Genomic DNA, 8,827 nt, shown 5'->3' with positions numbered 1-8,827 from the left:
TAGGGAAATGGAAATGAAAACAATATTGAAATAGCATTTTATACTCATTAGAATGGCTCTAATAAAAAAGACAGACAATAGGTGTTGGCGAGGTTGTGGAGAAACTGGAATCCTCATATATTTCTGATGGGGACATAAAACGGTACAGCCAGTTTGGAAAACAGTTTGACAGGTTCTTAGAAAGTTAAACATAAATCTACCGTATAATCCAGCAATTTCACTGCTAGATATCTACCTAAGAGAAATGAAAACATGTCCACGGGAAGACTTGCACACAGATGTTCATAGCAGCATAATTCATAATAGCTAACCCAAATGTTTACCAACTTTTGAATGATTAAACAAAATGTGGTATATCCATATAACAAAATGATGTATTCAACAACATGAATGAAACCTTTTTAAACACTATGCTAAGTGAAAGAAGCCTGTCACAGAAGTCCACATAATATATGGTTCTATTTATGTAAAATTTCCAGAAAAGACAAATTGAGAGCAAAAGTAGATTAGTGGTTGCCTGGATTGAAGTAGGAATGAGAAGTGACTGCAAATGGGCATGAAGGATCTTTTTGGGGTGATGGAAATATTCTAAAGTTGGGTTTTGATAATAGTGGCACAACTCTATAAACATAAGAAATAGCCAGAAGCAGTGGCTTATGCCTGTAATCACAGCACTTTGGGAGGCTGAGGCAGGGGATGGCTTGAGCCCAGGAGTTTGAGATTGCAGTGAGTTATGATCATCCTACTGCACTCCAGCCTAGATGACAGAGCAAGACTTTCTAAAATACACACAGACACACACACACACACACACAAAAAATATTATTAATGTGTATACAAAAAACTGGTGAATTCTATGGTATGTAATTTTTTTTAAAGGTGAATTTTCCCCCTACCCACTTATAAAAGAATACTTTCTTGGCAGAAAAACAACGTAAATCCTGTCCTAATACCACCTCTTTGCCACGATGAAATTGGAGAACAAGTTTCAAGAATACATGAGAAAAGGCAGGGCATGGCGGCTCATGCCTGTAATTCCAGCATTTTGGGAGGCTAAGTCAGGCAGATCACCTGAGGTCAGGAGTTTGAGACCAGCCTGGCCAACATGGTGAAACCTCCATCTCTACAAAACTACAAAAATTAGCTAGGCGTGGTGGCACATGTGTGTAATCCCAGCTATTTGGAACGCTGAGGCAGGAGAATTGCTTGAACCCAGGAGGCAGATGTTGCAGTGAGCCGAGATTACACCACTGTACTCCAGCCTGGGAAATAGAGCGAGACTCTATCTAAAAAAAAAAAAAAAAAAAATGCAGGCGGGGAAATGTTTTCCAATAACGTAGACAGAAATTCACATTTCACATGTTCAGTCATTTATTCATCATGTTAGCACAGCGTTCCCATACTATGGTTAATTTCATAAGTCTGTCAGAGATTTTTAAATAGTACACACAGTTTTATATACAACATCAGGTGTAATAATAAACCTGGCTAAATTCTGTATTACAAGCACGCAAGCAGCCATGATTAAAACATTTTTATTGCCAAAGGTACATATGGACTCATTTGTAGCTGTCCTTCTGGTGAGCTCTCACAGGGCAGTGATGCTGCTAAGAGGCATATGCTTCTGACTTGCTGGGAAGAAAAAAAGAGAAAATATATTTTGAATCAAACCAAACTTTGTGGTCTGTTTATCTCCCATCAATTTGTTAAAGAATATATCTTCTGATTCATATTCACTTGTATTAGTATTTTCTGTAAGAGCCTATTTGTGAATTTTTTTTTACAGTATTCCTTCCCCTCCCCTCTCTGCCTGTAAGTATGTGTTAACCTTTGATGCCCTCCCCTCCATAATGCCTCCAGCTGTATAGGTTTATTTTGGACACAAAATAAGTGTGAAAGTGGGTGGTTTTATCACCTGGGTAAAACTTGCACATTCTGTGGTTATCTAAACGCGGACAACCTTTACGGCTTCCTTTGACATGTACATATTCTTTCTCTTTCTCCCCTCCCATTGCTCTGAGCACATGGGTAAGGAATGGGGAAAATCAGGTTCTGAAAATGCTTTTTACCCCTTTCATTATTGACATTTTACGTGATTTCCTTCCACCCTCAGGTGCAGGAATGCAGGTAACTGACAGGCTGTTCTGCAAGAGGGTGGGCATAGGATAAACTTGGAACATTGCTGAATTCAGTTATTCTGGGAGTCACTGTAAACAGTAGAACTTCTTAAATTCTGGTTTACTAAATTTGAATCACTATCCATTCATTGGGAGATTATTTGGCTAATATATATTTTTAAAAGATTATAATTTTTAAACATCCTCCAAAATTCATTTTTGAAACAGACCTATATTGTTAGAAGATAACTAAATATGGGAACCCTAAATAATAATGGCATCCATGAAAAATTAGAGTCCGTTATCATTTATACATTCTTTGCATAACCTTATAACACTTAGCCATAAAGAATTTTACTAGAACCTGGACTCTTGGGAGTAATGTTATGAAGCAGTTCTGTGTAGTTAGTAAAAAAATACCCACCGATTTGGTTTCTGCCTCATGCCGTATAATCACCTGATCAGTGCTTCATGCTGAGTGCTACCCTATCTACACACATGGCTAATGTTTCACATGATATGAAATGTGGCAAACATTCACAGTGGATTTTATGAGACACATGCTATAGGAAACTTTCTTACCTGTAATCAGGCAAAAGTACCAGGGAAAAAGTCAAAGCTTTCCAACAGCATTGCCTCTAGTACTAATAACATCGAGAATTCAGGATTAGTTTGTTCAGCCTAGTGTAATAATTAATGTGGATAAGTATGGTGTAATGGGGAGAGGTTTCTTCTCTGATCCATTGTTACTTGAAACCCTAGTCAGACATTTGAGAATTTGAAAGGACCCCTAAAGGCTTTTGTCTTAAATGTCTTTTCTCTTAAAAACAAAGAGAAAAGAATTGATTTTCGTTTTAAACAAAAGAACACTAATCCATTTATGCCATTGTTTGAAATATTTTGTGTCATTTAGTTGATGCCTTGAATCACTTTTATAACTTCCCTTACTAAGTCATAGCTTATCCAGAAAAAATACAGCAAATCCTGAAGTGTCTGAAGTTTCCTTGTATTTCCCAATGATGGATTTGAATAGGCTTTTAGCATGGGACAATTATTACTGGCTCCAGTACAGCTATACCACTAGGTAGCAAGTCTCGCGGCTGCAAGTGTCTTTGTTCTAATGAATGATACAATGAAAATAGGATCTAATAAGGTAGTTATTCATTTACTACTTCCTGCTCATCAGCCCCAGCTTAGCACTCAAGGCCCGCATGTTTCCAATTTCAATTTTGACTGCTGCAGAAGAAGCTTACTATAAAAAGAATTTAGAGTTAGCCAGGACTATGCTGGTGCCACAGACAAATTCTCCCAATGCCATAAATAATTCAGTAATAAAGCAGGAACTATAATATGCCGCTATCATTTAGTAGGTTGAATTGGAGGTGAGGACGTGGTGACAAGTGACTAAGGTGAGAGAAAGTTGAGGCGTGGTTGAGGTGGCAGAATTCTCCGTTAGTAGAAGACTGGCTTGATTGGAGTCAATCTTCTGGTTCCCCCTTATGGACTTTCCTGTTTGCCTCTCATTCTCTTGATCCTTCTTGTTCCTCTCATCTCTTTACCGTGAGTTGGTCATTTTCAGTTCTAGGGGATCTCAAGCACTGCCATGGGGGACTGCACTGGTTGGGTCATCTTTCTAACCAGGCATACATTCATTCATTCACGAAATGCATACCAAGCACCTCTTCTGTTTATGGCTCTGTGCAAGACACTAGAGATCCACCCTGAGTAGGACAGTTTCTGCCTTATGGCAGACCAGCAATAGGACCCCACAATTCAGATGAGGTAAATGGCTTCCAAGCTTCAGAGAATTGCTTGCTGTAGTTTGGTTTGATGCATACTGGGTTTGGTTTGATTGCTAACGGTGTGCAGTTATATATCTGTTATTCCTTCTTAAACTTATATCCTCAAAGGAGAGTGACAGCTTTGAGAGCTGAGACCTTAAGTGTCTCCATCTAGGACATTCATAAAAAGTAAGTCTGTGAACCAAGAATAAATCTGAATCTTTTATTGAAGATTGAAACCAGAATGGATCAAATGTTAGACTAACATCAGAACTAAAGATGACTGTCACAGTGTAAGGCCACCAGGGATCAGGCTCTGAGATGGAGATCAGCATATAAGGTGTTTATTAGGAAATACTCTTGGAGCCAATACCTGTAGAAAGAAGGGGATGGAAACACGACTGGATAGAGGGAGCGGTTGAACTGCTGGTCTCAGTGAAGGCCTTGGCTAATCTCCTGGGAAGCTCTGGTATTGGGTTGGCTCTTTAGAGCCATCCCTAATTGAGGCAAGGGAGCTAGTTCTTTATACCTGCTGTATTGTTCAGACATTATATGTGGGTTGCCCCTGTTGGACCTTGGATAAGTGCGTTTTTATTTTTTCAGCCAAGGCAATCCCTGAATGTGGCTGAGAACAGAGTGATCAGTCGGCAGTACTAGTGGCTGGGAGAATAAGTTCTTCATTTCTGAAGGAGGATCTGGGCAGCACATTACAAGGTTCACCGCAACCACGCTCAATCAGTACTAGAGGACACTGTGACAATTTACCTAGATCCAACAAAGCTAGAGAGTTCAGGCCACCTAGGAAAGAAATATCATCCCCACTAGCCAGTTGGAATGGTGCAGTTAAAATATCCAGTAAGTAAATTTCAGTCAGTTGGGTACATTTTTCTACGCGTGTTGTTTTGCTCACTACACAGCTGATATAAAAGGAATGAAGTCCTTTCCCACTCTCTAAATCTGATGCCACATTAGGAAGAGATGTCAATGTTTCTCCTTTTATAGGACTTCATAATGGAAGTTCTTTGAGAAGAGATTTTTGACGGTATTTAAAAGGATGACTACAAAGAATGACAGTGGTGTTTTTACACATATCTAGGGTGCCATGTGTTCTAGCTTGCCTGGGAAAGACCTGATTTATGCCTTCATTCCAGCATAATTATGATTAGCATACTTTTCACACTCAAAAGTAGCCCTTTTGGTGGTGATAGATTATATGGCGACTTTACAAATCCCAGATAGAATTTGAATGTCCAAAATGAGTGCTGTGTTTCAGAATAGTCACCTTGAAAGACCAAATAAACACTAATTCTAAAGATGTTTTCATTGACTCAAATATATTTAAAACTATGCTGTTGGAAACCCTGGTGGGGCTACTGTGTGAAATATTCACAAATCCCTTATGGAGGTACTTTCAGTCCCATCTCATTCTCCATTTTCTTTCCATTCTCTCACACCATTTTTTAAAAACCATTTTAAGAAGAAGCAGTCCTGTTCCCCACACCAAATCATTCACCATGCCTGTTGGACTTGGATTTGATTAACTTTGTTTCCTAAATCAAAATTTCCCAAGGATGAGAATATGAGAATTTTCTACCACTGACTTTGCCTAAAATTGTGAACCACAGAAACATTCTCTCTCTCCCTCCAATATGTAATATCAAATAACATCACATCACATCGAATCACATCACATCCTGTCACGTCATCAGAGCTGTTGGGATTGAAGGGGTTAATCCACAACACCCTTCTTACCCATGCCTAAGCTCTATACCAATGAATATAGACAGAAGAGTAGGCTGAGGAAGATTCAAATGTTAGCTGTACTGACATTGGAACGCATGGCATAAATGTGCAACAACAATGAATTTTCCAATAATGATAACTGTACCCACGTTTTCTTCTTGTATGCTCCCTACTGGAAGAGGTCAGTCGTCCTACTCCTATTTTGTCAAACCACCTCCACGGTACCAACTTCTGCTTTGGTGGAGATGTCCTTTGACCACTGATAGGCAGGACAGATTTTGCCAGTGGAAGGTTCTGAAATGATTGAGAGTGATAAATTAATTAGATTTACTTTAAGGTTGTTTCATGGCCGCAAATCCACTTCCTGTTTTACTTCATCTCACAAATTAGGTCCAACCACATTGTCCTACCCAGCCTAGTACAATGTCTTCAGTGAGGTTAAATGATACCACACTCCACCAAAATATATAAGGATAGCCCATATTAGAATATACATTTCCTTCTACTATTAATTACCCAGGGAGAATTCATGTGTCCCACTTTTAAAGAATCCAAAAATGAAAACTTCACATTAAAATCCAGAGATTATGGGTTTTGGTCAAATTCTTATTCTGCTCATTGTCAGCTATGAAAGGTTCTCAGTGTCTGGGCAGAGTTATCAATACCTTCAACAATATGGCCTGAAATGCCTTTTGTTAAGAATGAGAGTCATCCTCTTGGGTCCTAGAAGCATCCCTTCTGTCTCTCTTTTAAAGACTTCAGATGGTCCATAGGAAATACAAATGAACACTGGCTAACATCAATTCCATCCCACAATTTATAGCACTTTATAGCAGTTTTCTCAAACAAAATGAAGTCTCAGAACCTATCTAATCCTGGGTCATTACTGCCAAAGACGTAATAGAGACTCAGTGGTATCTGAAGGAAAAATGAAGCAGAAACATTCTTCTGGGTTTCAGCTTCTCCAAAACACTAGACTAACTATGCAAGTTGTCTAGTGCCTGTGACCTGTGAACCTAAACTCTGGGGAAATCCCTTACCAACAGGTGAATGTTGACACTGGGTATTTGCCATAACTTTCATGGGAAATTCTTTGGTCATACTCTGAAATTGTCATTCTGGACATGGATGCCTTCTTGCAAAGTCTAAGAGTTTGCAGTGATGCCAGTCGCAGACTCCAGGTATTATTTGAATGGTTCTTTCTTCCTCCAAACAATCTGGAATCCCTTTATTTCGATTTCCCCATGGCCCGATGTGTCTAGTACTCTGTGCTGTATGCAGGTGGTATCTCTCTGCTGGCAAGTCTCCTACACTCTCTTCTGAGAAGGCATTTTCAATTATGTGTCACACTGGCCATGGCCACTACATCTTGCTGTGGAATTGCAGAGGCCTAAGAAGGCTGCCTCCAAAGGAAGATGTCCCTTTCATTCTCATGTTTGTTGCAACTAGAGTGTTGCTCTCAACAGATAATGAGCTGAATCTGTGACTGCTACTTCTAGAACTTTTGCCCCTATAGACCTCATGAAGATCAAGACCTTCTCAAGACCCAAGGCATGTGGATCTTGGAAATCTCGATCCATGGTCTGAACTTTGTGATGACATGATTCAGAACCAAAAGGAGGCTGTGGGTTGGAATGACACCAGAGCCTGTGGCCTGTCTAGAGTTTCTCCTCACCCCTTGTTTGGAAACTCAAATTATTTTTTCTCTTTTCTCACTTAATACAACGACAATCGACACAGAAGATTTCTGTGACCAAATGTGGGGAGGAGGGTGTTGTTCTTACCACCAAGTTAGCAATCAATTTGGCAGTGCACACCAGCTGGATGTCCTCCAGTTCAAATTCAACGCTATCTACCTGGAGATAGTATCAGATCCCACAGATTGAGGGCTGAGTCCCCAAAACTGCCCCTCCCTCCTTCACATACCATTCCTAAGTCCAAGCCTCCAAAACTTGACTGACTGGCTTTAAGTCGGGGTTTCTACAACCCCCTGTTTGGGTTTGATTAATTTGGTAGAGTGGTTCACAAAACTCAGGGAAACACTTATGTTTACCAATGTATTATAGAGGATTTGCAAAGGATACAGATGAAGAGATGCACAGGGCTAGGTATGAGAGAAGGGTGCAGAGCTCCCATGCCCTTCCTGGATGTGCCATCCTCTAAGAATCTCCATGCATTCAGCTATCTGGAGGCTCTCCGGACCCTGTTCCCTAGGGTTTTTATGGAGGCTTTATTACATAAGCATGATTGATGAAACTATTGGCAATCAACTTGACCTTCATCCTCCTCCCGCTCCCCAGAGATTGGGGCTAGACCTGAAAATCCCAACCCTCTAATCCTACCTTAGTCTTTCCAGTAACTAGCCCCACCCTGAAGCTATGAGTCAATATTATAATATTAAAAAAACCTCAGCATCTTGGAGATTCCAGGAAGTGGGGGTGGGAGTGGGGACAAGGACCAGATATATGTTTCACCATGTGACAGCCTCGAAGCCATAGAATGGATTTGGGGTACCTTACCCAGCACCAGCTCAGCTGAAGGACCATCCCATCTTCAGAACTTCCTGCAGGATTGGCTGAGGCATCTGTTGGGACTGAATCACAGCTCCACTTTTCTCCTCCCAATTCTGCATCCTTTCTTTCTTTCCTATAGGAGTTGATTCCAAGAGCACTCCCTCCCAAAAGTCCTGCATGCTGATCTTCATCTCAGAGCCTGCTTCCCAAGGAGCAAAGCTAGAGCAACCCTATGAAGGCTCGCATCGTTATTCCTACTGCCCGAGAGCCCCCAGTAACACCTTTGCCTCATCTCCTAATACCGCTGATTTTCTCAGCTTCCCTGCAGGGCAAGGGCCAGGCTGTGGGCACAGCTTCAACCATGATGATCATGCCAGGGGCTACAGCTGCTCCAGTGCTCAGCTGTGACCTGGCTGGACCAACAGAGGCCCAGCTGCCCTGAGTGTGGGAGAAAATAAAAGCTCTGTGTGGGCGGACTTTGATAAATGAGAGAGGACCTAGAGGGAGCTTCTCTGTGTGGCTTCTTTGAAAATGTCCTACATAACTGAGAATCAGCTAGATGTTCCTGAGAGACTGGCCAGTTCAGGAACACACGACCTGCACACACACCTTCTCTCACCTGCATACGCCCTCCCGCCTGTGTATGTTCTCTCCCTCTCCTTACCCCTCTTTT

General features: G+C 41.0%; 1 long non-coding RNA gene across 1 annotated transcript; it reads right to left on the bottom strand.

Annotated features, from left to right (window-relative positions):
• Positions 1-1,372: 1,372 nt before the first annotated feature.
• On the bottom strand, positions 1,373-8,490 carry LOC144581185 (uncharacterized). The gene is made up of 3 exons (XR_013531727.1): positions 8,161-8,490; positions 5,791-5,935; positions 1,373-1,632 (listed from the first exon to the last, which is right to left on the bottom strand). It is a non-coding gene; the product is annotated as an uncharacterized LOC144581185 (long non-coding RNA).
• Positions 8,491-8,827: the final 337 nt, after the last annotated feature.

Source organism: Callithrix jacchus, chromosome X (genome assembly GCF_049354715.1).
Source record: "Callithrix jacchus isolate 240 chromosome X, calJac240_pri, whole genome shotgun sequence".
Classification (NCBI taxonomy): domain Eukaryota; kingdom Metazoa; phylum Chordata; class Mammalia; order Primates; family Cebidae; genus Callithrix; species Callithrix jacchus.
Note: the sequence above shows the minus strand (reverse complement) of the source record. Positions and strands in the feature narration are given on the sequence as shown.